Raw genomic sequence first — 27,544 nt, 5'->3', positions numbered from 1 at the left:
GAGGATAAGCACTCACAGTCATCTTTACTCTAGGGAACCTTGGCTGGGGTTGGGGGCAAAAAACATATTCCTCTCCCAAAAAAGCATTATGCAGTGGTCAAGGCTGCCCTCATTCCAGGGCCTCCACTAACCCACGTAATGCCATTGTGCAAACTGAGAAAATGATGCCCCTCTGGGAAGATGACAAACTCTGGGAGAGAGGTGGGTTGGCTGGATTTCAGCCCCATTTTCACTCAATGAATCAATGTGTAACTTGCACAACCTCTACCTCTGATAGTTTCCCATAGACTACTAAATTACATGCATGGAGATGGAAAACGAAGGGCTCTGTCCTAGCTGGGTTATGTAACAGTCATAATCATAATCCCCTTTGTTCAGAGTTTCCTAGAAGCCAGGCACTAAGCTAAGGGCTTTACTTTCATGACCTCACTCAATCTTCCCAATAAGCAGGTTGTCAGCCTCATCAGCTTGTTGGCAAGTGAGGAATCCGAGGCTTTGCAAGTTAAGCAACTTGTCCCAGGACAAACAGCTTGAAACCACAGAGCGTCTGCTTACCAGCTTCTGTCTCTCTCTCTGGATGCTCTTTCTCCTCGAAATCATTCTTATGTTCGGAAGCCTGGCTCCTCTGACCAAACGGATGCCAACAGCCTGCAGATTCTATCAGGTGCTACGAAATAGTAGATCCAAAAGGTAGACATGGGTTGGCCTCCCAAGCCTGGGATCACTCTACGGGTGTCACTCTCTTCCCTCTAGCACCTTGGTTTGTCTTGTACCAGCCTAACTTTGGTGACTATAGCAAAGGCCACCTATCCTGTGCGACTGGGGAGGCAAAGTGCAGTGAAGCCATGCCGTCCCCACTCCCCTGGCTGTGGTCTAGCCTGGTTCCCCCCTGTGGAGGTTGTGCTGCTCTTTCTTCTGCACAGCCTCCTTCTCTGCCTCCTAACACTTCTCTTGCTAGTAGTTCACTCGGGGGGATTGACTCCAGGGGCATCTCAGATGGGCTCCATCTACTTTTCTGATTCTCTCCATGCTGACTCGGGACTTGCTATGATAGAGCTCAAGGATAACTGCTTTTCCTGCATCACCATTTGCAAAGACATCATCACTAAACCATTTCGTTTAACGTTCTTTAATTTTTATTGTCAAGAATTCCCTACATGTCTGTGACTGTAACTCTGTGGATATCGTCCACACCCTAGTGTCCCTCTGCGGGGTGCTGTGTGGCCTCCCCAAGTTGTTATCATCTCTTTGTCTATTGAAAGAATCATCTCCGAAGCAAGTTATACAGATGTATATATGTCTGTGGGTGTGCGGGTGTGCATGTGCGTGTAGTTCTTGATTCATAAATATTACCAAATTATTGACGGTTTCAATCTTGTTACTTTTAATGAGTAGGTTATGTAGACATTAAGTTGGCAAAAAGCAATGAAATGTCTCAATAATTCCTTCCCTCTAAGACAGCAAAGTGATGAGCCTGGTTGTCTTGCGGGCTCTGGCCCAGCCCTCCACACGGGAGTTAAGAGCATGGGGGCCTCTGAGTATGATACTCTCTCCTCTCAGCTTGAGGTTGTGCAACTACGGGTGCTTTGGGCTGTGTGGAAACCATCCTCAGAGGCTGCTGCAGGGTAGAGCAGAGAGCTGCTAGGCACCTCCAAGTGGAAAGACACCAGAAAAGAGATGCTCTATATTTCTTTACAGGCCCAAACACCTTTATTTGTGTGTTCCAATTCAGATTATGGGGGGAGAAACAAAAAGCACGGCATTAAAAAAAGTCCAGCCATGATGATTTATGTGTATCATTATGCAATTTAATGAGATGCAACTTTTGTACAAATGCTAATTTTAAAAGGCAGGAAATTCGGCAGGAAAAGCAGGGTGGTAGAAAGGAGAGGTTCTTTCCGCAGACTGGAAGAAACTTTGCCAGGGTTGCAGAGCCTCAGGGATGTGGAGAGCCCCTTCAGAATCTGAGGGATGGTTGCTGATCACCCAACAATTCCAGATGAGAATCTCAAGGGCGATCCTGACTGCAGCTGCATGAAGTGCAAAGCCATGAAAGCAGAGCTGCCAGACAGCAAGTCAAAATACAGGAAGCCCAGTGCAGTTTGACTTTCCAATAAACAGCAGAGGCTGGGCACAGTGGCTCACGCCTGTAATCCCAGCACTTTGGGAGGCCATGGGGGGTGGATCACCTGAGGCCAGGAGTTCAATACCAGCCTGACCAACATGGTGAAACCCTGTCTCTACTAAGAGTACAAAAAATTAGCAGGGAATGGTCACATGTGCCTGTAATCCCAGCTACTTGGGAGGCTGAGGCAGAAGAATCGTTTGAACCTAGGAGGCAGAGTGAGCCGAGATCACGCCACTGCACTCCAGCCTGGTGACATAGCAAGACTTTGTCTCAAAAAAAAGAAAAAAAAAAAAAACCCAGCAGATACTTTTTTAGTATAAATATGCCCCATGTAATATTTGGGGCCAACTTATATTGAAAAAGTATTTGTTGTTGATCATAAATTCAAATTGAACTCAGTGTCTTATATTTTATCTGGCAACCTTACTTGCATGGCCTTCTGGCCATACCCCAACACATAATAAGCGCACAGGATAAGAAGGGAGGTGAGTAAGGAAGGCATGCAGGGAAAATCAGTGCTTTCTTTTTGGATAGCTGCAGGTAAGTAGTGAACAAGGCTTTGGTACTAAAGCTACTTAAAATGACTTTAAACAGTGATTAGAAACGGTTAAATTTAGGGAGGTAATTCCCGTTTCCTTAGTTCTTCCCTCCTTCCCTCTATTCCTTTCTCCCTCCCTTTATCCTTCCCTCCCTTTTCTTTCCTTCTTCTTTATTTTCTTTGTTTTCTCTTGCTCTCCTTTCTAATTTTCTTTCATTGAATAAACATTTACTGGTGATCGACTTTGCACAAAGGAAATCTTCAAAATGTGATTTCACTCTTATCCAAGTGTATCTTTCTTTAAGAGTTTTTGAACAATTATAATCATATAGATAATCTAAAATTTCAGTAGAAACATAGCCTCAAAAAAGATGATTACTTCATTGTAAAATGTATCTCGTTGGACCTGAGAAAGAAGAAGCTAGGAATAAAAAGGCCAATTTGGTTGATTCATGACAACCTTGGGCAAGCAATAAGCTCCTAGAACAATCTAATGGCATTGTTAACTCGAAAAGAAAAGATGCAATTATTTTCAACGTAAACTCTAAAATATGCTAAGCTGCTTCTAAACCTCCTTTTGGAAACACTTCAGTAAAAATGAAAAAGGATAACTTGGGTCATAGAAGAGGCAAAAGCCCAGAATCAAGAAAATATAGGTTGTTTCTATACTTAATTCTTAGGCTAATATTCCCTTCAGAAATAGTTTCTAATCACCTCTCCATCCTTGGTTGCCATAAGAGATATAGAATGAGCTGGGCGCGGTGGCTCACGCCTGTAATCCCAGCACTTTGGGAGGCCAAGGCAGGTGGATCGCGAGGTCAGGAGATCGAGACCATCCTGCTTACACAGTGAAACCCCATCTCTACTAAAAATACAAAAAAAATTAGCCGGGCATTGTGGCAGGTGCCTGTAGTCTCAGCTACTCGGGAGGCTGAGGCAAGAGAATGGCGTGAACCCAGGAGGCGGGTTCTATATATATATAGAATGAAATTAGAAGGAAAATCATATAAGCTGCTTTGTTTCCCTATTTTCCACTTGATCTTAGGCAAAAGTCCAAGAAGCAATGTTTCCTTATTTTCCAAATCTTTTGTCCAGATATTGGGCAGGTAATTTCTTTCCTTTTTTTTTCTTCTTCTTTTTTTTTGTTTTTTGAGATGGAGTCTTGGTCTGTCACCCAGGCTGGAGTGGAGTGGTGCCATCTCGGCTCACTGCAACTTCTGCCTCCTGGTTCAAGTGATTCTTGTGTTGTGCCTCAGCCTCCTGAGTAGCTGGGATTACAGGCCCCCGCCACCATGCCCAGCTAATTTTTATATTTTTAGTAGACACGGGGTTTCACCATGTTGGCCAGGCTGATCTTGAACTCCTGACCTCAAGTGATCTGCTCACCTCGGCCTCCCAAAATGGTGGGATTATAGGCTTAAGCCACCATGCCCAGCTGGGCAGGTAATTTCTGATTCCAGGGCCTCCCTATGGGACACTAAGAGACAACACAACTGGCTTGACTCAATAAACAGGGACTATGTGCCAGCTAACGTTTATTGTGCATCTCTATCAACTAAGCACCCTGCATTCTCGAACTGTTGAAATCCCACATGTATGACAACCTCTTCTGTATTTGTGTGTATCAGGCATGGACTCTTATTTTCCATGGAGTTTGAGTTTGCTGACTCTCCCATTAGTACTTACACAAAGAAATGTCAGTCACCCTCTTCCTGGCCCTTCTCATCCTCTCAGGGAGCTGTCACCATAGGCAGCCTCAAATTCACAGCCTGTCTCTCATAGCTGTTTCTGGGAATGATCCTCCTAAGCTTTGTACTTGAGTCCGTCACTCTGCATAAGAGGATGTTCTTGACTACATTGCCACCTTTTGTTCCTTTCGTCAAATGGAAATTAGCTTTGTTATGAAATCATTGGTTGACATATAATTTACTCTTGCTGTGATCTGGTAGAAAACTGTACATTGAAAGAAAGTCTCAAATACAACAGCACCCAAGTTGAAAATGTCCTATTATTTCCCAAAGAGAAGGACAAAAAGCAAAAGGTATCAGAAAATATTGTGAACAAATGGAAGATTGTCATTAGTGTTGGATGACTAACTCAGCACTGATGGCATTCCAGTGGCTATAATTTAGCTCCACACTCAGTTGATAGTATTAAATGCTTCCCTTTGGTGCACTTTTGTGGCTGAAGCAACGGCCTCCTATGAGTTCTGTGTGCAATTTCTCTTCAAATCAGCTGCCTACCATTTTGTTCCAGTTCACAGTGCCTTTTGGCCCCAGGATACAGTGCAAGTTCAAAGGAGGCACTAAAAGTGATGTGGTTGAATGACGGTAAAGTCATTTGCAAGGTCCTCAGCTCCAGCTATGAGGTCAGCACTAGACGGGTCAACTTTTCATTCTTGGCCTGTGACTTTGAGGTTTCCTACATAGCTAGCATTTTCAATTGGTTAAATTCCTATTTATTTCATGGGTTAGTCATACATACCAACAGTGAGGGTTCTTCTTAGCACAACAGAAAGTCTTTGCTGGAGGAAACATTGTGGCTCATCTAATCTAGTTGTTATTTTTTAGATTAGGACATTAAAGCCCAGGAAAAAAAAGAAAGAAAGAAAGAAAGAAAAAAAAACTGCTCAAGATCATATGCCTCCTTTTTTTTTTCTTTAATTGAGAATTCTTGTCACAATGTCCCAACTGCCTCACATGGCAGGCATGTTTTACACTCTTTGTATTCCTCGCAGATGCCAGCTTGTAAGATGGTCCTACTCTGTTGGGTGCACATAGATACTTGCAGGATAAATAATCATGACTGTTTATTAAACATGAACTATTAGAAGTGTTTTTAAAACAGTATCTATAGTCCTCAGAACAACCCTACAATGTATGTACAAAACACATGTTACAGATGAAGAAACTGAGGTTGAAAAGGCTTAAATAACTGGAAAAAGATTGCACAAATAATGAATCATAGAGATGGGATTTCAACTCAGATCTGTTAGCCCCAAAAGTGCATGCTTCTTTCACAATAACAGTCTCACTTGCAAACACTATAAATTTTAAAATACAGTTAATACCTATCATGAAATTAAGAAAAAAATATTAAAACAAAGTTTTTTTTTTAAAAAATGCAGTTAGACTTCTTAGGATTTCAATAGAAGCAACATGATTCTATTTGTGTCTTTCTATGGACAGTTATGTGATCTGAATCCCAATACTAACTCAAGAGAGCTGAAGACTCACAGCTTGTACATAGCTTGCAACAGTCTCAACAAACAAAAATAAGCTTTACAAGTCCCAGGGCTGAAGGGTTATGAATGTTGGAGGAAGATATGAGTTCATCTATACTTACTTGTATGGGTTGTAATTCTCTTTCATTTACCTTAGAATATGAAAGTCAGAATTACAGGAGCTAAATAATTCAGGGGTCTTGAAGGCTCAGTCGTATCTCCCTCAGAGTACTTTGACACAAAGGAATAGCTCTCCAACATTAAAATTCCAGGCTTCAGTGCACATGAGGAAGAAGCGGTTCTTAGAATAAGGGCATGGTTTATTCCGAGTGATAGGCAGAATACTGGTCCGCAAAGATGTCCCCGTCCTGGAATCAGTGAATCTGTTAGGTGATATAGCAAAGGAGAATGAAGGCTGCAGTTGGAGCTAAAATTATGAATCTGATGATGCTGAAAAGGGGGGATTATTCTGTACTATGTGAGTGGGTCTAATGTAGTCACAAGAGTCTGTATAAACGGAAGAAGGAGGCAAAAGAGGAGGGTCAGAGGGACCTGTGATGATGGGAGTAAGGTTGGAGTGATGCGATGAGAGTGCCCAACCTGGCGTTGTTGGCTTTACCAATGGGAGAGGGGGCCGTGAGCCAAGGAATGTGGGCAGCCTCTGCAAGCTGGAAAAGGCAAGGGAACAGATTCTTCCCCTAAAGTCCCAGGAGAAACGTAGCTCTGTCAATGCCTTGATTTTAGGACTTCTGCCCTCCAGAGTTGAAAGATAATGAATGTGAGTTGTTTTAAGCCACTAAGGTAGGGTAAATTGTTACAGTAGCAATAGGAAGCTAATGCATCTAGCTTCCCTACTTACTCAAAAAACTGACATTAGTTATAAGAGCAGTACTATGTTAGGATATTGGTTTGGCTGATAAAGATGAAAATAACAGTGGCTTAAATAAGATAAGAGATTTACTTCTTTCATGTAAAAGTCCAAACTGACAGGTGGTGCAAAGTTCCACTTTGTTCTGTGAGGTTCCACAGGGACCCAAGCTCCTCTTACCTTCTTCTTCTACCATTTCTCGAGGTGATAGTCCTCATCAGCATGGGTGAAGGTAGTTCACTATTAGACCCTGGACTAGAATAGGTGAAGGGGGCAGAAAGGAATTTGTCCTTTTTCATAAGGGCATGAAGGGGATAGAGATTAAGTAGGGAAATAGTAACCAGCCCCATTTCTGGAAGTCGGGGATCAGAGGTCAAATCCTGGCATTCTTAAAATTCTCCCTGCTCGGCAGGGCGTGGTGGCTCACGCCTGTAATCCCAGCACGTTGGGAGGCCAAGGCGGGCAGATCACGAGGTCAGGAGATCAAGACCATCCTGGCTAACATGGAGAAACCCCATCTGCACTAAAAATACAAAAAATTAGCCGGGTGTGGTGGCATGTGCCTGTAATTCCAGCTACTTAGAAAGCTGAGACAGGAGAATTGCTTGAACCCTGAGGCGGAAGTTGCAGTCAGCTGAGATCGCACTCCAGTCTGGGTGACAGAGCAAGACTCTGTCTAAATAAATAAATAAATAAATAATCCCTGCTCAATATCTCTGGATCAGGCTGACACAGTCACCAATTAAGTGGAAGATTCTAAATTGCTGCCACTACCCTGAAAAATGTAGCCATCCACAGGAACCTAAATTGTCCCCATTAAAATGTAAGATATAGAGCTATCAGATGGCATCACGTAATGCTAAATTGTGGCCAGGACTGGAAGGAATTTACATTGTACAGCCCTGTCACTCGGAATCTCAGCCAGCTCTCTGCACATGCTCACCCCTGTCATTTCATTAACTTTGCAAAAACGTGGGCCTGTATTTCACATCACTGAATTTTTTATTCAGTGATGTGAAATAGCTAGCTTTTTCTGTTTTACCTCCTTTAATCATCACAACAATGCTACAAGGGAGATACATTATTATTCCTATTTAACAAATGAGGAAAGGCAGACACAGAGTCATGAATAACTTGCCCAAGTTTACATAGGTAATAAGTAATGAAATGAGATTTGAATCACCAGACAGTCTGGCTGCAGTCTTTGCAAGGGAAGAACGGATACTGGAGGAAAATTAGCAGTCTCCGCCATAAGTTCTTGTACTAATGTGAGCTAAAGAAGACTGTAGTCATATGTAATTTTGCACCAAAGAAAATGTAAACATAGCCCAAAAGACCGTATACACTTGTTCAGAACTGAAAGCTAATATGAACACTCTTCTAAGTCATTGTGCTATCAGATAAGCCCCTGAATGACAAGGGCTTATCTGGCTATCCTTTAGCATGGGGTTAAGAAATTCATGCCAGAATTTTCCTCTCCATGCACGAGGCCAGATATCTTAAATCAGTTAATTTTTTCTACATAACGAACTATGCCAAAACTTAGTAGTTTAAACAATAGCCATCTATTAGCTCATAACGTTGTGGATTACCAGTTTGGGTTGGGCTCAGCTGGCTGGTTGTTCACTGACCTTAGCTGGGCTCACTTCACATGTCTGTGGTCTGCTACCATTCAGCTTGTAGGCTGTGTTTCTGCAAATGGGTTGCCACAGGCCAGCAACAGGAATGAAGGGACTACATTCATGACATCACTCATCCAGTAGGCCAGCTTGGGCTGAGTCATGTGGTACAGGAAGGTTCCAAGTACAACAATAGGACAAGTTCCAGTGGACATGTGCTTCCCCAGTTTCTGCTTACATCCCATTTTCTACTGTTCCATTGGCCAAAGAAGGTCACACAGACAACCCAGACATAGGGATGGAGGAAGACTTCACCTATGGATGGGAGGAGCTACAAAGCTATGTGCAAGGGTGTGGATTACAGGGAGGAGAATACTTGATGACCATTTGCACAATCCACCGTAATATTAAAAGTAAAAATAACTTTGGCCCAAGAAAAAGGAGGGTTTCTCAGCAATATTTCATCTTGAAGGTGAGTTTTATCAATCTGAAATACAAATTGCCTCTTAAAATACAATTAAAAACTTTTGTCCCTAAATAACCACCACATGGAAGAAAAAAAGCAGAGAGAATGCCTGCAATATCATTATAGTGAGAAGAACTGGGTTCCCATTAACAATGGAAAGTTCAGATACTCTTGAAATAATGAATAATGATAACTGGAACAAGATCTCTATTCCTTATTTTTCCCCATTTAACATATAGATCCACTATTAAAATCTCAGGGTCACAACCATACATTCTGAAAATGCACTTCAATGGCAGGGCTACCTGGCAAGGGTGGTGATGCTGCTGGCCTCTTCCGGGTTCAGACTACAGCAATCCTGTCTGGTACAACTTGCCAGCTCCATTCTAATGGCCTCACCCCAGTGGCTGGAGTCACCTGGTGTCAGAAAGGCACCCTACTGATAAAAGAAAAAATGCTTACCTGGGAACCCTGACTGCCAAACTCTGAATGTTTCAGTTAGATTGAATGAGAAAAATAATTGCCCATCAAAACAGTTAATTACATTTGAGAAACCTTGTGTCCATCTTTCTTTTTGACAGGAGGCCTCATATGTCTTCTTCTAGGAGGACTCTCAGCTGATGTTGGTTTTCTTCAGTCTGCATAAGCGATGGACAAGCTGTTACTACCCTTTAGATTTTGGGTGGTCCGGGAGGACCATCCCAAGTTTGAGGAAAGTTGGCAATGGAAAAAGGAGCATCTGATAGGAGCAGTCAGTGAAGTTCTTGGGTGAGTGAAGTTTTATTTATTTACGTACCATTCCTCCCCATGAAAAGGAGATTTCAGGTGGCCTCCAAAAATATACATATAACAGAATTTTACAAATAAATTAGAATCAACGGAAAATAGGGCAGAAAGAATTGCAAGCGAAATACTAATTGGGTACCAGGTTTTTTGTTTTTTTTTTTTAAGGCAGGTCATATCAGGAATATATAATGTCAGGGAAGAAAGATTTCTTTTCCTCTTCCATTGTTAGGTTCATGGCTATAACCAAAGACAGATTAACAATAGAAAAGCATACAAATGTATTGAAGTTTTTCATGACATTGAAACCTTCAGAAATGAAGATCCAAAGAAACAGGTGAACTTGTCTATTTTTATATTTATTTTGAAAAAGAATGAATAGTTGTGAAGAAGTATAATTGGACAAAGGAGATGACCTAATGATGATAACTGGGGACAACTTAGCAAGGCCTCTTTGTTCCGACTCATCTCTGGCCCTGTGTCTTCACAAATAAGGATGTTGCTTTTCTCTGGGTATAGGAAGGCACTTCTCAAATGAGGGTTTTCTGACCTGCTTCAGGGGAGAAGGGCAGAAGAAAGTCGAAGAGTGACCTTCCTGGGTTTTATGACATCCATCAGGGAAGAAGGGCTGAGGGACAGTGAGAGAGACTTCCCTGCTTCCACTGTTTCCTCAAATGCCCAGGTGCCATATTCCGGGGTAGTATGTCCTGAACCCCATCAATAACCTACTTCACGAGTCCCAGTGTTCATGAGATAAAATTTAGCCAATTTCTCTGGAGAAGAGCATTTCCTCTTACTACTAGCCTTCGAGATATTCTCCAGAGAGTCCACATAGTGAAGATACCTGTAATACTGTGAACTGGTGTCTCACCAACCTCCTGTTGTAAAAACTGGGTGACCAGCTTCATAGGTTACGAACCCCCAAGGGTTGGGCTTCCTCAGCCCAGTTACCTAGTGAGGTCCAGAAAGACAAGGCCCTGTGGGTCTGGATAGGCCAGCCCATTTCTTTCATTGCCAGCGTAGAAAGATCATCAGTAAGGGTTCAGCTGCCCTCTGGATTCCTGAAGGGTTTTTAGAAACGTGCTAAGAATTCTTTTAAGGGAACCTAAAACTGGATTCTCCTTTAGAAAAGAGACATTTACATGAAGGCCATACTCAAGCGTATGCCACAGGGCTGGTAAAGACACCTGGGAGGCTGCCCCATCTAGGCCTAGCTGGGACTGGGGCATGTGCCTTCCCAGGCTCACACAGACAGGGAGGTATGCCCAGCCAACCCTGATGAGATCTGGACCAGATTTCTGAAAGCTGAACTCACAGGACTACTTGGGAAACAGAGAGAGAATAGGTGAAGTGACTGCAGAAGCGTTCTGAGCCCCTGATGCCTCCAGATTTCTAGTTCTTACGGAGGCAGAGAGCATGCTGTTCAGGCGCAAATGCTGGAGTTGGACACACCCAGATGTCAGTGTGAAAGGAAAATAAAATTCCAGGACCCCAAACTCAATACACCAAAGGGAAAAGGAAAGTTTGGAAGCTAAGTCACACAAAAAAACTGTCTTTTGTTCCTAAATAGATAGCTACAAGATAAAAGGACCCATGTCTGTCCAGGTGGCCTCCCTCACCTTGACAGTGTGAATTAACAGCTTATTTCCATGGGCATGGGACAAGAGGAGACTGGAAATCATCTCCCACACCACCCTCTCCAAGACAAATTCGTATTTAACTTCTGCTTCTGCTCTGTTTACTTTATCCTATGTAAAGTACAGATTTACTAAGCACGAGACAAATGCATAATTGACTATTTCTCTACCCTCTCCTTTTCACATGCAACACACAGATTCAGTGAGCACTCATAGAAATCTCCTCCTTTCATCTCCTGCCAGCTTTTTACCCTTTAAATATTAAAGCCCTGAAACTCCTCTTTGGAAAAAATGCAAGGTGTGTGTGGCCTGTGTCTCCATTTCCTGGGCGCATTCTCAACCTTGGCAAAATGAACCACTAAATTGATTGAGACTCACCTAAGTCATTTTCCTCAGGGTACACCAGCATTACCACTGGTAGGCTGAGTGGCACTGAACAAGTGACATAACCTATGTTGCCCTAGACTCCTTATGATGGCAGGGGTGGCCCATCTGGGGTGGCCGCTGTGAAGACGCTGGTTGCAATGGGGGAGGCACGGCTAGGGCTGCATACTCCGTGGAGACGTCCAGAGCCAGCAACAGGCAGGAGCCATGCCCTCTTCTGAATTGAAGGGGTGGGAGCCCCACCCTCCTGGGCATAGCTGCAGTCTCCCAGCTGCGGCTGTGGACCTGGGCATCCCTGTGCTCTGGGGGACCCAGGAAGGCCCCCTGCTCCCGCAGACTTGGAAGTGCCTGCTCTTGCTGCCTGACCTCTCCCTGCTCCCGGCACCCACTCCAATTTTGGAACAAAGTTGTGGCTGAGCCTGGGTGCTGTCACCACTGACCAGGTGTGTGTGCACTTGAGGTAGTGCTGACACACCAGCTCCCGGCTGCCTTGGCTCCCTCTGGACTTGGGCACTGAGGAGCATAGGAGGGAGGCCGAGGGGGTGCTGAGGGTGGTTTGGTATGGGCCTGCAGACACTCCTCAGCATGAACAGCCTGGGCACCATGGGTGATATGTAGATGGTGGCAGGAGGCAGACAGGTTTCTGGGCAGAAAAGGGCAGGTCTGTGGTGAAGCCCACCTTCAGCCAGGGAGGGTCTGAAGCCTGGGGGCTGGGTTGCCAGTTCCATGTGGAGTCCACAGCCAGGAATGAAAACCTCTGGTGCTTTTTCTGGGCCACCCATAGACCAATCAACATGCACTTTCTCCCTTCTGAACCCATAAAACCCTTGGACTCAGCTGGACTCAGTCAGACTCAGGGAGATGTCAGGACAATCTGCCTGCAGATAGGAGCTACCCACTGTGGGTATCCTCTCTGCTGATCTGCTGAGGGCTGCGCACTCATCAGGACGACTTGCCTAAGCACAGGAGCTACCTACTCCAGCTCTCCTCTGCTGAGGGCTGCACACTTGTTGGGATGAGCTGCCTGTAGATAGAAGCTACCCAGTTTGGGTCACCTGGCAGCTGTACTGTCACTTAATAAAGCACCTCTTCACCTTGCTCATACTACAGTTGTCTGCACACCTCATTCTTCCTGGATGTCAGACAAGAACTCAGGATCCACTGAATGGCAGGACTGAGAGAGCTGTAACGCAACAACACAATAGGGCTGAAACACATCCCCTGCTCACCTTGTTGTGGGCAAAAAGGAGAGAAGGAGAGAAGAGCTGCAGCCCTTTGGGGAACCTAGACCTAGGAGCTCCCCGAGCCAGGGCTGTAATACCCTCTTTGAGGCTCAGCAGTTCCTGGCATCTCCAAGCTTGTGGGCACCACTCTGTTCCCCAGTGCCTGCAGTGGAGATCGCTTGTGGTACACCTGGTCCAGCTGCAGCCTCTCAGGGAGTTGGTACCCATGCGGGCACCTGCACCTGGAGCTGCCTTCCCTGCCACAGCCAGCGTGCCTGGCTGTGCACAGTGGCCAGACCCTGTGATCACTCACTCACGCACCCCTCACAGCACCGCACCGCCTGGCTCACCCTTGGCAAGCATGGGATCTGGGCTGGTAGCATGAGCCAGGTGCGGCCTGCCAGACTAAGTGAGCAGAACGAGTCCAGTGGGCCCTAGCAAAACTTGGGGAATGGCGTCACCAGCCACAGAGGCTTCTGGTTGCAAAGGCAACACCCAAAGGATCCTATGGCACTTACATGATAAAGAGCTATGAAATTGCTAAGTACATGGTTACAAGTTACAGAGCATTCAACTAACCCAAGCTTAACTAAAAAGGAAGATATTCATCTCACACAACCAGGCGTCTGGGGGTCTAAAGTCCAGGGCTGGTAGAATGGCTCAGCAGAAGCCTCAAGGACTCAGGTTCTTTCTAAATTCCTTTTCTAAAGAACTTTCATTCTCATGCTGCTCCTCTGGGCTTTATGTCTGAGTTCCAGGCAGGAAGAAGGCAAACAAGACCAAGCCTTCTGAATAAGGCTTTGTTGTTTTCTCCAGAGGAGAAGAAACTTCAGCTTCTATCTCATTGGTCAGAGTCTGTCACATGGTCATCCACAGTTGCAAGGAAGGATGGGAAGGCTGCTTTCCTTGCTCCTCCATTATGGTAGAGGAAGGCAAGGGAATGGGCCATGGCATGTGAGTTGCCATTCCGCACTGCATATTCCAAGCCAGGACCAGCATTTCTGTCAAAGCCCTTTTGAGGAGTGTCTTTGAAGCATTTAGCCCAGTACCTGGAACATAGAAAGTACAAAAATGTTGCTGTTATTCATGCCACAGGGTAGACCACCCAAAAACATGGTCTTGGCTAGCTGGACCTAGGGATTTGTCAACTAAATGTACCAGATTTTCAAGGTCAGTCACAATTTAAGTCATTCATTGTCTGAATATGCATTAGATAATGAGCCGTGATTTAGGGTTCAGAAAATCTGATCAACATACCAAGAAATAGTTCTGGTGGCAAGAGTTGAAGTAAAAGTTGTTTGATATGGTTTTCAGGGAATCAACATATAAGCCTGGGAAATGGAAGAAATAGATCCATGAGGTATTTCTATACAGAAATGCAGCAACACAATAACTGTGCTCTGAAAAATAAAACAGAGTTTAAATCTCTTGGGGAAATCTAGGCTTTATGGAATGACTAGGGTGTTTTTTTTTTTCCCAGTAAAAATTATAGAGAGGAAAAAAGATTTTCTTACAGAGCTTAATATTAATTTACAGGAGCTAGGATTCGGAGCTCTGCCCTTCCCCACCCCCTTCCAGCCTGTAGGAGACTGAATCTATGCCCCAGGGCACACGTAGTAGGAGCCACTTACAATGCAGCCCCTGAGGGATTAGGGTGCTGACCACAATTATTTCTGGAAATCCAGCCAGGGGTGAAATTCCTGGAGCTGCCTCCCTGAGGTCTAGCCCACCCCATTTAGCAAGAAGGAAAGCAAGAAGGAAGCAGGGCTAGGTAATGTTTCTATCACCCATCTACAAATAGTGTGAGCTGCCAGCCTTGCTGTGCATAGTACATGAACTTCAAAGGAGAGGACGCAGGCCGCAGAAACTGGCACCGAGGCTTGGCGTTCTGGGAATCTCTGTGTGAAGGCGAAGTCGCTGCTAAACTTAGAAATTTGATCTATTTCCTTATTTGTGACAGTGTCCTTTTAGTTCCCTGTGGAATTCCAGGTCTGCCCTGCTAATTCTAGAAAGCTAAGGGAGGGCTAGGAGGAGGTCATATAATTGATACATAATGCACAGGTACTAATTAAAGATCAAACTCACAGGATGGTAAGGGATATCTCATTGTACGGGCCAGCCAAGTGTCACAGTCCAAGGCTTCAGCAAGGTGGGAGAGCCCTTTTCAAGTGCTCTGACCTAGAATCTGCTCTCTTTCTGTCAAATGCCAAAGCAGGCCATGTCATTTTCTCAACTGTTAAAACTATGCAAAGAGAAAAAATGCTCAGAAAGAAAGCAGGAAGCCAAGTCCTGGTAATAAGCACCTGCAGCTTTCACTTTAGGGAGATGCACCGAGAAAGGCAAATCCTCTTAAATGCCAAGATTGCACTGACTTTACGCTGCTAATTTAGGAATAGAAGTCACCAGCGACTGCCCTTCCTAGGGTCCTTCAAGCCCGCTTAGCCCATCCAGGCATTATAATCTGCAGGCCTCTAACGGTGAAGTAGGGGCTGCAACATGTCACTTAAAAACACCACAGCCCCCACACCCCTCTCTCTGGAAAATATAGGAAAATATCATTTCAGTGCCTACTTGCACAGACAGGTTTATCCCAGAGAACACAGAGGAGATTCGCTGGGACACACACCTGGGATGAGAAGAAATAGAATCTTGAAAGGACTAGACTGGACTTTCTCACATCTTGCTTGAGGTCTCCGTGATTCCTTAGTAAGAGGGGAAGGCTGAGCCTGCTAGCTGTCCTTGTCTATTTTAGCCTGGCCTATATGGCTACCCATGTAACTGCCCAACAGGTTCACTCTGCCTGCTGCCTAGACAGAGTCAATTTAATAAGACAGAGTAATTGCAATAGAGACAGAGTAATTCACACAGAACTGGCTGTATGGGAGATGGGAGTTTTATTATTACTCAAATCAGTCTCCCTGAGCATTCGGGGATTGGCGGTTTTGAGAATAACTTGGTGGATAGGGAGCAGCCAGTGAGTAAGGAGTGCTGATTGGTCAGGTCAGAGATGAAATCATAGGTAGTCGAAGCTGTCTTACACTGAATCAGTTCCTGGGAGGGGCCCACAAAATCAGATGAACCTGTTTATTGACCTGGGTGGTGCCAGCTGAGCCACCAAGTGCAGGGTCTGCAAAGTATCTCAAGCACTGATCTGAAGCTTTACAATAGTGATGTTATCCCCAGGAACAATTTGAGAAGGATCAGAATCTTGTAGCCTCCAGCTGCATAAGTCCTAAACCATAATCTTTTGGCTAATTTGTTAGTCCTACAAAGGCAGTTTAGTCCCCAGCCAAGAAGGGAGTTTGTTTTGGGAAAGGGCTGTTATCTTCTTTGTTTTACACTATAAACTATAAACTAAGTTCCTCCCAAAGTTAGTTGAGTCTACACCCAGGAATGAATAAGGACAGCTTGGAAGTTAGAAGCAAGATGGAATTGGTTAGGTCAGATCTCTTTCACTGTCTCAGATATAACTTTGCAACGGTGGTTTCACCCAGAGTAAAGACTTCATTTTCTCCTGTCCCATACAGTGTAGTGTGGTTATGTGATTGGATTTTAGCCAATGGGCTATAACAAGAGTAGTGGGAAACTTCTGGAAAGGGTCCTTAAAATGCTGGGGTACCAGTGTAAAGAGTCCAGCTCTGTAAAATACTTGAAGAGATTTATTCTGAGCCACATGCGAGGACCATGACCCATGACACAGCCCCAGGAGGTCGTGAGAACATGTACCCAAGGTGGTTGGTTTACAGCTTGATTGTACCATTTAAGGGAACAGAAGTTACAGGCAAACATCAATCGATACATGTAAGGTGTACATTGGCTCGAAATGGGAAGGGGGTTGATGGGGTGGGGGAAACTTCCTGGTCATAGATGGATTTAAAGATTTTCTGATTGGCAATTGGTTGGAAGAGTTAAGTTATTATCTAAAGATCTGGAAGCAATAGAAAGGAGTGTCTGGGTTAAGATAAGAGGGTGTGGAGATCAAGGTTCTTTTTTTTTTTTTTTTTGGAGACAGAGTCTTGCTCTGTCACCCCGGCTGGAGTGCAGTGGCACGATCTCGGCTCACTGCAACCTCTGCCTCCCGGGTTCACGCCATTCTCCCGCCTTAGTCTCCTGAGTAGCTGGGACTACAGGCACCCACTACCATGCCCAGCTAATTTTTTATATTTTTAGTAGAGACAGGGTTTCACCGTGTTAGCCAGGATGGTCTCGATCTCCTGACCTCGTGATCCACCTCAGCCTCCCAGAGTGCTAAGGTTACAGGCGTGAGCCACCGTGCCCGACCGATCAAGGTTCTTATGATGCAGCCTCCAGGTAGCAGGCTTCAGTGCTCTTATCAGATCTAAAAGGTGCCAGACTCTTGGTTAATTCTCTCCTGGATCGGGGAAGAGACCTGGAAAGGGAAGGAGATTCTCTACAGAATGTACATTTTCTTCACAAGAGACAGCTTTGCAGGGCGATTGCAAAATATGTCAAAGAAATATATTTGGGGGTAAAATACTCTGATTTCTTTCAGGGCCTGTTCTATCTGTCATATGATGTTATACTAGAGTTAGGTTGGAATTTGCTATCTTATTGCCACAAAGAGTCTGTTTTGTCAGTCTTATATCTTTTAATGATAATGCTGGGCAGTTCTGCCTTAATTCCAAAGGGAGGAGAGTACAATGATGCATGTCTGACTCCCACTGCCCATCATGGCCTGAACTACTTTTTCAGGTTTACTTTGGAATGCCCTTAGCTGAGAGGGGGATCCATCAGTTGGTTGGTGGGCTTAGAATGTTACTTTTGGTTTACAGGGGCATTACCTTATTCTCCTTTCCTTGCTCTTGCTGTCTGAAATGAGCTGGTCATGTGACGACTGGAGCTGGAGCAGCCACATTGGACCATGCAGTGGCTTTGGGATCAAGGCCCAGAGTTGATAAAGTGGCAAAATAGAACAAGTCTGCGTCCCTGAGGATTTTAGGAAGTAGAGGAAATATGCCAGATCTGGACTGTCTATTTTCAGGTTTAAGTGAGAGAGAGAGAGAAAAAAAAAATTTCTGACTTATTTAAGTTATTTTTATTTGGAGTTTTGCTGTACTTGTCCTTACTACTATAGAAGGAGGCAGGCTTTATTTTAAAATCATGTTGTGATTTATTGTGTGTGCCCAGACATCTACATAGAAGTATATAAGTAATAGCTTGAGAGCTTCTGTAACTTAAACCTCTAAAACCATAATAAAATGAATGACTGAACTCACTATACATAGTCCTAAACACATATATATGCATGCTGATATTAATATTATATTGTACTAGACTAAGCTACATATATTTTAGTCCATGATGAGATATCCTACCTTCCTGGCCATTTTGCTTTTTTTATAGAATATCAAGGTATCAAGCTCCTTCAGAAGTTGATAAGAAGTGGGGTGTGACCTGGACGTAGCCACTGTGGAAAGGATCCCACTGCCCCGCCTTGGGGACAGTGGCAGGTAAGGACTGTACTCTGTCTCTCTGGGCACTGCCCCGCTGGGAGACCATGCCTCCTCAGCTACATGGGATCACTTGGATGTCAGTGTGCCCCAGGTGCTTGATGGCACTTATGACTAGCTGCACCAGCTTTGAATGTCCTCCTTCCACATTTATGGGGTAAGTAAAATTAGGAATATCCATCTGTATTCAAAGCTCTGGTGTCAGGCTTTTTGATACTTGCTTGACTGATAACCCATTCTTGACTGATAAATCTCTTCTAGTAGAATCCCATTTTATTGAGGCTAATGACTTCTCACTGGGCATAAGTTTCCCTGAAAACCCAGGCCCATTAGTGCCTCTGTTTCAGCCCCAGCACCTGTGCAGTATCTGCACAGACCAGCTCTTGTATGTTGTGTGCTGAGTGAGTTCATATTGCAGTTAGCAGTGGCAGTGAGGAGAGCTGAGTCATTCCACCACATCATTCTGTTAGCATACAAAGCCCATGAGTGAGCATGGACCCAGGCCAGACTTGAGCCCTTCTCATGCAATCCAGCAGGTTAGCTTCAAAACACATTCTAAAACTTCTTTCTTCTTCTTTTTCTCCTTTCTCCCTAGTCTCAAGATGAAACCTTGAAGCAAATTACAGAAAGCTTTTTTCCCTTAGTTTTAAAACATAGCCTTGACATTTACTTTGGAATTCCCCTCTCTTCCCTTTCCCACCATACACTCTATTACCCCATGCACATTTATCTAACTGTATGCTTGTTAAACTCATACCATGCACATTTATCTAACTATATGCTTGTTAAGAAATTCCAGGGGCAAATTTGAAACAAATCAGGTATAAAAGCCCCATTGTGGAATTCTCCCCCACTTGAAGATTAGACACTCTAAAGGCTGTCCATTGTTGAGATGGTGCCAGCCTATGCTCCAGGTGGACCATAACTCAAGATAGACATTGAAACAAGACATACATCCCCTACACGCCCACACAACTCCTGCATGCCTCCCATATCAAAGTTCCCTTTTTAAATCCCTGCACTCAATCCAGGCTTTTGAAGTGGTTCCTTTAGAGCATGAGCCTTGGCCATTTCCCTACTCCCAGTGCTAGCTTTGGAACTAAAGTCACCTTTCTTTCACTGCACTTCATCCTTGTTACTGGCTTTGGAAACAGCGAGCAGCTGAGCCTGTGCTCTGTTACACTGAGACCTGCTGAGTCAGCATCTTCTGTCACGAGTCTTCATTTGAATCCGAGGAAGCTGAATTTGGAAACCACTGATCTCAATGACAGAATGGATATTCCTATTTCCAAGTCAAATGGTCGTAATTCGCCTATTAGTAGATACTACTGGTTGCAAACAGAACACAAATTTTCTCTTCCTTCCTTGCAGTCAGAGCCTCAATTGCGCTCAGGTGTCTATCCATTCCCTGCTCAGCCTCCTGCCTCAGGAGGTGCAGATTCCACCACTAGCTCCAAAGAAGAGCCATTTGGGTGTGAGGACAATGATGTCGTTTCCTGTTGCCAGGGTTGATTCAGGAGTGGACCTGTGACCCAGCCTCAACAATAAGAAATGAGATAAAGATATCCAGGGGTTTCTGTCTCCTAAGAAAGCACTTCCAGTGGAGACCGTAGCTCTTTTTCACCAGCTCTTGGGTCTAGATATGATGTCTGGAATAGCTGCAGCCATATAGCTACTGGCTCAAGGGCCACAGAGAGGAGAGAGGGATATACTTTTGATATAATTGGGCTGCTAAATCAAGTAATCTGTGAAGTAAAAATAAAACTTGAAGCCCCCCAAATGACCAAATGGACTATCTCCTAGTCAAGAGAACTCCAGAGTAACCTTGAAAACTGAGTTCTCTGCCATGGTGGATGGAGGCTCAGACACACCTTGTTATACCCACTCCCTTACTAACCGCAATTAGGCTTTCTTCTCCCTTTCCAAAGACTCCACCACTGATACTGACAAACTGCCAGATGCTACCTCTCCTTTTTTGACTGATAAGAGACCACTGGCCAGGGAATGGTTCTGGCTAGTCTATGAAGAATGTACCACAGTACATGTTTTTGTGCTCTCTGCTTCACTTTTTGACATCAGAGAGCCAACTCCTCCCTCGGGTCATGTTAGTGCTGCTGTTTTTTGTATCTGGGACCCATGAAGGGGCATGAAGCTCAATCGCTCACACGCATGTTTCTCCTTTCATAGATATTCATGACACTTCCTAGAGCTTATGAAATACATATATTTGGGCACCCCACTCAGCATCAATTTCTGTTCCCTTTGTCCCTTCCTCACAGTGTCAGGCTGGACTGCGCTGGCCTGGCTGGAGGCTCCGCTTCCCAGCCTGTCAGGGTGGCCACCCTGCAGGCTGCAGCCATTTATGAGAAATACATTTCCTAATTTATGAACATCATCATTTTTCAGTTGACAGGTCCTTAAGCACCCTTCCCACACATACACACCTGCTCAGGATTAGAAAATATAGTTATCACAGAAGGGCTACTTTTCCGTCTTGAGCACCTGTGCTTGTCAAAGACCCTCTAACATCTCAAAGCTCTTTTCACATTGTGCCTCCTCCACCAGTGGAGGCCATCACAATCTCTCTTTCCCTCATAGAGCTCTCTTTTCCCTTAAAATTTGTGTCCCTGCTTATGGTCATTTGCACACACATGGATCTTCCCTTCTTCACTGTGAAATGCTGGGAATTAGGGTCTTGTCAATCACCTCCACATTTCCACCCAACATCTGTCCCAGGCGTGGCAGATTCTTGCAGATTCTTGCAGAGGCGATGAAAACTCAGTGCAGAATGGCACAAGGTGTGTGTGCGGGAACTGCATACTGCCTGTGCTTGTTGACAGGGTTTTGCTTTGCCGTGGTCAAGTCCCAAGTTAACATCCAACCAATTCTCACTAAAGCAGCCATGGAGAGGTATGATGGAGTTGTTCTATTCAGTGTTATTACACCTCCAATACCCCGCACTCCTGAGTAAAGACAATCTCACTAGGGAATTTCGGGGCCAGGATTTCTTCTTCTTTGTTAATGTCACATTATTTGCATTTCAGGAATCTGCATTTGAATGGATAAAAACCACAATTTAATTTGGAACAAACCCGGATGGAAGAAACATACTAAGGAAAAAAAATGAACAAGAAGTAAGGGGGTGGGGAAAGAATCATCCTGTGGAAAATTTAGTCACAAATTGGATTTTCTTTTTTCTGGTACTTTAATTTGCTCCTTCCATGCTTTCGTTATTTGACTTAAAAAAAAAGCAAAAACCTTTAACTGGTAATAATATTGCCTACAAGTTAAGTATTCCCTTTTAACAGTATCAATCATAATGGCAGCTACACTGTAGCTGTTTTATTAGCAAATTAAGTAATTTCCAATCAATCAAAATGAATTTCTTTTCCAACAGCTATTTTATTATCTTCGTATGTTTTCTTTGCAGAGCTTCTAAAATGTTTTTGCCCCTAATCAAAGAGATTAACGTGTATTTTCTCCTCTCTCTTTCTTTCTCTCCCTCCCCCTTGCTCTATTACTGAAAAGAAACATTCTCAAATGCCTTAACCTTTGGGTCTCAATAATGAATAAAAGGATATATTATGTATTATCAAGAATAGCCTTTTCTAAAAATGTAATGTGGACACTGTTTCATGTTTTCTGGATGGTAGCCAGCAGTGGTAAGTAGGTTCCGACATGGATCACATCTCTATAGTCTATTTTTTTAAATGGTGCTTTTTAAGTCTCTGACTAAATTTGTCATAGAGGTTTTAATGTAGGAAGCAGTTAAAGTTTTATTTTTCTTTAAAATATAAAGTGAAGCCTTCTACCCTGCAAAATAACCAACCAGGAGCAAAATGGGGAGAAGTCATCCAACTTTATTTTTCTTTCCCTCCTTTTTTTTTTTTGCATCAAAGGCACTGGCCCTCCAAGCACAATGACGGGCTACTTTGACTGTTCCTGACACCCAGGTGACCTGGGCATGCGTTGGTTGAGCGGTAAAGTGCAGGAGAGAATATCAGTGATAGTTGCTTCTCCCAGGGACATTTACTTGTGCTGCATAAAAAATGTGATGGTGCTGGGTGGGGCCACCTGCTGTTAGCTAAGGCTCTGAGCTAGAAGTGTGGGGCCCATGGCACTACATGAAAACTTGCCAACTTGGGTTATTGAGTTGAATGAAGTCTTCCTCTAAAGACACGCCTTGACAGCACGGGACAGAAGGAAGGAAATCTGCCACATCAAGCATAAATCCTGTTAATTCATAAAGTAGACAGCAGCAATTTGCAAAGGGCATTAGCAAGAAGGGAACTTTCTAGAAATTACCAAGTGGTAAAGACTCAACCCATACAGACTTGATTTTCAGGAAAGGGAGAAGCAAAGAAACAGTCCTGAAGGAGGAGGGGCCGCGGCAATTTTAGGCTTCCCAGGGCTGGCAGAGTAGGGTAGCCCTCGTGGGACACACAGAGAGACCCTTCCCTTCCTCACTCTCAGCTCTTGTCCTTATTCTGTATTTCCCTGAGAAAAAAAGAAGCATCAGAAGAAGTCCCGCAAATCCCACTATGAAATCCCCCACTTCGCCTGCCTCTCTGTTTCCAGGACAACATCCTTCAATCTTTCCTGTCATTGGCTTCCCCCTCCCTAGAGAATAAATGGGCGTCAAGAGCTCTCTTCCTAACAGCTATGACAGTACAACGATAATAGCAAAACCCTCCCGATCCTGCCACCTCTTCCCACTGCTGTGTCTTTTCTTTGCTTCCCTCACCTACATTTCTGAGGTGGTAGTTATGACTGACAGCTGCCCATTCCACTGCATCTCTTCCTATCATTCCATACACCCGCCCTTACTAGGCCTTCATTCTCCCTGTCTTCTCAGTCTGCTCTTGTCCAGATACCCAGATCTGTGCATTGCTAAATCCAGGGGTCAGTGTCCCAGTCTTAATGACTGCTGCCTCGTCAAAAGACTTTCTTCTCTCGGCCTCTAGGACACCTGCTGTTTTGGTCTCTGTGCCATTGTGAAGTGTATATTTGGTCTTTGGCCTACTTTGTGGCATATGAATCCTAAAATCCCTGGAATCTCCAAAGCGATATCTTTTTGTATGCTCATGAGTTGACTAATGGCTGGCGGCCCCTCGGTAGCTTCAGGTTGGGTGCTGGTTACCTGAAAGACCACAGCAGGATTAGATTGGGTGACTCAGCTGCACCTCAACCTGGGCTTTCCATAAGCATTGGAAATGGGAGGCAGGCTTGTGGACAGATCCCTCAACCCGTGGGATCTGATGCTACCTCCAGGTATACATCGTCAGAATGGAGTTGGATTGGAGGACAACGTGCTGATAACTGCTGCAGAATTGATTGCACGCTTGCTGGTAGGAAGAAATCCTCACATATTGGGTCACAGAAGTCTTCTGTGTTGATTATTTTTGAGTAAGAGAATAGACAAAATACTTCAAGTGTGTTTTTTCATGCTCGGCATCTCTATAATACTTGATGGGCTACTCCTTCTCAGTCTCAGTCTCATTTGCGGGTTTCTCTTCCTCTTTCTAGTTTCCAAACAGTAGCTTCTTAGGAGGTCTTTGATCTTTCCACGTTCATCCCCATCCCACGGCTTTAAAGACATCTACAGGAGGAAGACTTCCATACTAATGTCTAGACCTGCCTTCCGAAATGCACGCTCACACACTTAACATCTCCTCTGACATTCTATAGACTCTCAAATTTTGCATGTCCAGAGCCGAACTCTCCATTTTTACCACAGACATGTTCTCTGCACAGTTCTTCACATCTCAGTTCTCGTATCAACCTCATTCTTTCTAGTTGCTCATGTAAAAAATGAAAATATTCTAGAGTCCATATTCCACATCCCAACCATCAGCAAATCCTTTCCGCTCTGCTTCAAAATCTACCCAGAATCCGGTCACTCCCACTCCCTCTGGCCCACATTGCTTCAGTGGACTTTCAACCAGTCTCCCTGAATCCATCCTTGTCCCTACCCTCTCCACTCCCAAGAGTGGTTCTTGTTCTCAGCCAATGCTAGCTGGAGAGCTGGGGTACGTTGTGGCTGGATTTAATGAGGGTGACACGGGGAAATGGAAGGGACACTGTCCCAGCGAATTCCTGACTGCTAGACCAAAAGGAAAGCAATCTCCATGGTGACATTTCCTGCAACAAATAGCTCAAATTCTAGTTCCTTCCTTCTCTCCCATTTGTGAGTCTCTGACCTGGCAAAGGAAAGTTACCGAAAATGTATCTGTTCTCTCCTTTCTCCTTTTATGTGAGCCTGAAGATTTGAACGGTGAGCCATCCAGATACAGGCTGGGACTGACACAGGTGCAGACCTCCCTCCAGAAGGAAGACCAAACAGAAAACCACCAGATCTGCTAAACAATAATGTGGTTAACGCTAAGAAGCACATTCCTAGCGGTTAGAACAAAGGTCTCCTAAAACGCTACTTATTATGAAAAAAGAACACGAACAATCTGGAAATTGTCAAATTCAGGTCCTCAAGATGATCGAGAACTTGACATCTACAAATCTACCAACACAAATTTGTAAACTTTCTTAAACCATTATGAGATTTTGCAATTTTTTTTGCTAAGCTCATCAGCTATCGTTAGTGTTAGTGTGTTTTTTTTGTGTGGCCCAAGACAATTCTACTTCTTCCAGTATGGCCCAGGGAAGCCAAAAGATTGGACACCCCTGCTCTAGAGGGACTGTCCCTCCAGGTTAACTAATTCCTAAAGATGGTAAACAACTCGCCTGTGAGCACACCCTTCATATGTACATCAACCAATACAAAGCCCACACTCAGGCCACTATCCATCCACCGCCCATTACCCCAGGGCAAGACATCAGACACTGAGGACATTTCCTATGCCCTAGAGCCTGCTGAAATTTTTCAAGCTAGTAAAGCCTAAGCCTTTTTGTTCCGCCTCACCCATTCCTTCCTGCAGAAATAATAATAAAAGCTCTGGTCCGCAGTTCCCCGTCTCCCTCACTCTCCTGATCCACCCTGGTGCTTCCCCATGGTGTGTGGTGTGTCCCTCCTCCTGGGAACTATGAATAATGAACTGTCTTTTCAATGGCAAAATCTTACCCTAATCTGTTGGCATCACTATACTTCGAACTTTGTCTCAATACACTATATTTTAAAGCAAACACATCCACACAAAATATATTTAAAAACTGAAAAGTAAAATATAAGCAATATAGAGAATCCTAGAAGATAAGAGAGTAAATGTTAGAAATAATAATTGGAAGAAAGTTTAGACAGTAGTGTCAGTTTGAGCACCAGAGAAAAATTGTTTAAGAGGTCAATATTTAATCGTAGCTGGGAGAAGAATTTGAATTTCAAGAATAAACTCAAAATTATGTAGATGTTCAGACAGGAATGCCTACAGAAATATAGAGAATAAAAAAGTTACCTACCAAAGAATGAACAGACTTCTCTTCAGCACCCTGTTCCAAAACAGTGAACCGACAATGGAATACCGTATCCAGCCAAAGTGTCACTTATGTATGATGTTAACTGAAAGACATTCTCAAACTATGCAAGGTCCCAGAAAGCACATCACCTTCAAGTTCTCCTTAAAACAGTCATCTCTTTCTATACATTGGCCAATTGATGAGTAAATTTAAATGACCTAAAAAGAGAGAGAGAACTATGTTAAACATAATATGGGTTGGGGGCATCCCTTACCCTAGATGCTAGTCTTTCGGACTTTGGATTTTTTTTTCAGATTTTGGAATGTTTGCGTTATACTTACTGGTTGAGCCTCTTTAATCTGAAAATCTGAAATCTGAAATGCTACAATAGCTTTTCCTTTGGGCATCATGTTGGTACTCAAAAAGTTTCAGATTTGGGAGCATTTTGGATTTCGGACTTTCAGATTAAGGAGATTAAAGCTATGCTACTGAAAGTGAATTATTAAACCCAACCAATTCCATTTATTGTGTTATAATTGATGCAAACATCAAATAATCATTGAAAGAGATGTTGCTAAGCAGCCTAAAATTGTATATAATTTTGATTGATTGTATTATATTCGTCAGATTAAATTCAGATAAATAGAGTGAAACACAGGCCAGGGACTGCGGCTAAACCCGGAAAAGGACTGTCCATATCCAAGTAGCTCTGCCCAGACAGCAAGGTCATGTAGTAAACGGCTGCAGTGGCCCCATTCCTGGGTGCATGGTAGCAGGGGTGGGAGGACAGTAGTTACCAGTTTAGGGAAGAGAGACACCTCAAAAATAACAACTGCATGAACCGAGATCTCACCACTGCACTCCAGCCTGTGCAACAGAGCAAGACCCCATCACACACACACACACACACACACACACACACACACACACACACACAAACAAAAACAAAAAAAACTGCAGAAGAGATAGAAAATGTTTCACTGCAGATGTTGAAAAGAGGAAAAAGCTAGTTTCTGATATACTTCTTGAGTGTCACCACTCGTAGAATAAGAGTAGAATGAATAGTTTCTAAATTTCTAGGCATAAAAATGCTCAGTTGTTTCTCAGGAACCTTTTGTTGACTTCAGAATTACCGAATTTAGGAACCTTTCCGAGTATTGTTAAATGACCGACTGACCCATGAGGCCACTTTGGAACTCTGACTGTCGTGATTCCAGTACCCAGAATGGACAAAACCAGGTAAGCAGCACCCCTTGCAAAGTATTGTTTTAACAAGATTTATTCCTATCGGGGTCTGCTACAGATGATTGGGCCCAGGACTAATACAAGTACATGGGCTTTTTCTGATCCTGTGTGGCAGACATTTCCCAGCTTTCTGGAAATTACAACATCCTGTTGTTTATTTGATTCCCTAACTTCCTCTCCAGTTCCCTCCACCCAAATTAAATATGGTTTATTTATTTAGTTTGTAATGGATGGGAATTTAAATTGTTATTGTTCTGGAAATTTTTAGAGACTTTTACAATATCCTCTTACATAATGTGAGCTATTACTGGGTGCTGAGAATCATAGCTTTAAGGCAATGTTCAAAAGAAAGAATGGATGCAGAGCCAGGAGGGGAAAAAAAATAAATCAACAGTGAAGGAGTGTGACATGGAATCAGGAAGGGTAGAAATCAACAGATAACTTAATTAGTAAAAGACAATGGAACTCCCAAATGTCCCCCAACAGAACCTAGGTGGGGGTGGATTTTTATATTCATATAATTGCCAGGGGGATTGACTTTGCTCAATTCCTTAA

At 43.8% G+C, this 27,544-nt stretch overlaps 1 long non-coding RNA gene across 5 annotated transcripts; it reads left to right on the top strand.

The window, feature by feature from the left end:
* The first annotated feature begins 470 nt into the window (after positions 1–470).
* On the top strand, positions 471–25,299 carry LOC123573060 (uncharacterized). Of its 5 annotated transcripts, none has more exons than XR_010587047.1 (5): positions 471–664; positions 9,424–9,610; positions 18,234–18,340; positions 21,385–21,474; positions 24,599–25,299. It is a non-coding gene; the product is annotated as an uncharacterized lncRNA (long non-coding RNA). The 5 variants fall into 5 exon arrangements; XR_010587053.1 differs by having other exon boundaries at positions 21,385–21,540; XR_010587050.1 differs by having other exon boundaries at positions 471–690.
* Positions 25,300–27,544: the final 2,245 nt, after the last annotated feature.

Source organism: Macaca fascicularis, chromosome 1 (assembly GCF_037993035.2).
Source record: "Macaca fascicularis isolate 582-1 chromosome 1, T2T-MFA8v1.1".
Classification (NCBI taxonomy): domain Eukaryota; kingdom Metazoa; phylum Chordata; class Mammalia; order Primates; family Cercopithecidae; genus Macaca; species Macaca fascicularis.
Note: the sequence above shows the minus strand (reverse complement) of the source record. Positions and strands in the feature narration are given on the sequence as shown.